We start from the raw sequence: 1,224 nt of genomic DNA, 5'->3' as shown, positions 1-1,224 counted from the left end.
TTTTTTTTTTTTTTTTTTTTTTTTTTTTTTTTTTTTTTTTTTTTTTTTTTTTTTTTTGGTGGTGGTGTGGGTGGTGGTGTTTTGTGGTGTGTGGTGGTGGGTGTGTGGATAGTGGAGGATTTTCTGTGAGTGCTAGTGTGTGGGTGGGGTGGAATTTTCTTATATAAAATTTGTTTGAAAGTTGACAAAATGGCTGAGAAAATGTGAAAATTTGTAAGAAAAATAGCATTCTCAGAATGTTACTGTGAGAGTCCCTTTTGGACAGTGTTAGGCCTAAGCAAAAGTGAGGGCCCCAGGCCTTCTTGTTGTAGTTTGAAGGGACTGGGCTTGGTTCACCGCAGCTAAATGGATTGTTTACAAACCAAGTGATGCAGAGAACAAGAATCCTACAATACGTACATACTAACAAGTAAGAATATATGTATTGAACAGCAAAAAAAACATCAAAGGAAAAACAAATATAATAATGAAACACACGAAATAACTGTTAAGGATCCTCAATCAGTATGAAATATTTCGTTATTTTTCTTAATTATGGATTACAATGCGTTCACTAAAACGAGTTACAAGGTCCAAATAAGCTCAAAATTTACAGACTTAAATGGCTATCTAAGCCTCTAAGACTTGCAAAGTTTGAATCCCTTTGAATCCAAGTATTTTCTACAGTGACTGTTTCTGGATACTCGGGCGATATTTCCTACTTTCTTTGAGTTTTTGACAGAGTTTTCTCAATGATTATGTTGTGATTGTCTCTTGCTGAATGCCCCTCAAATGTTGGTTGCTTCTCCCTTTTATATTGTCACTCTAGGTTTCCAGGGTATCACTGATTCCCTCCCCTGCTCCCTGGGTACCAGAGCCCACATTGTGCCAGCCCTTCTGATGACTAGTACAAAAAAAAAAAAAAAAAAAAAAAATCTCTACAGGACTTGTTTGAAGGCCAAAATGACAAAATCTCTGCTCTGATCAATAGAAGTGAAGCACGTCTCAAGTTGGGACCCACCTTGTAGAATGTATCATGCAAGTATGTCAGCGTGTGAAATTAGAAGACTTCATTTTGGTGCGTGACTAGTGCTTGTTTATACATTTTTTTGAGAACGGATTTACATCACAATATGTTTGTCATTGTTACATTTGTCACTTATTAGAAATGATAGGTGTAGGGACTACGCTTGAGCACTTTTACAATTGAATGAGTGAACTCAAGCCCAATTAGCCTAATATAAT

Source organism: Quercus suber, unplaced genomic scaffold (genome assembly GCF_002906115.3).
Source record: "Quercus suber isolate HL8 unplaced genomic scaffold, Cork oak 2.0 scaffold_26, whole genome shotgun sequence".
Classification (NCBI taxonomy): Eukaryota; Viridiplantae; Streptophyta; class Magnoliopsida; order Fagales; family Fagaceae; genus Quercus; species Quercus suber.
Note: the sequence above shows the minus strand (reverse complement) of the source record.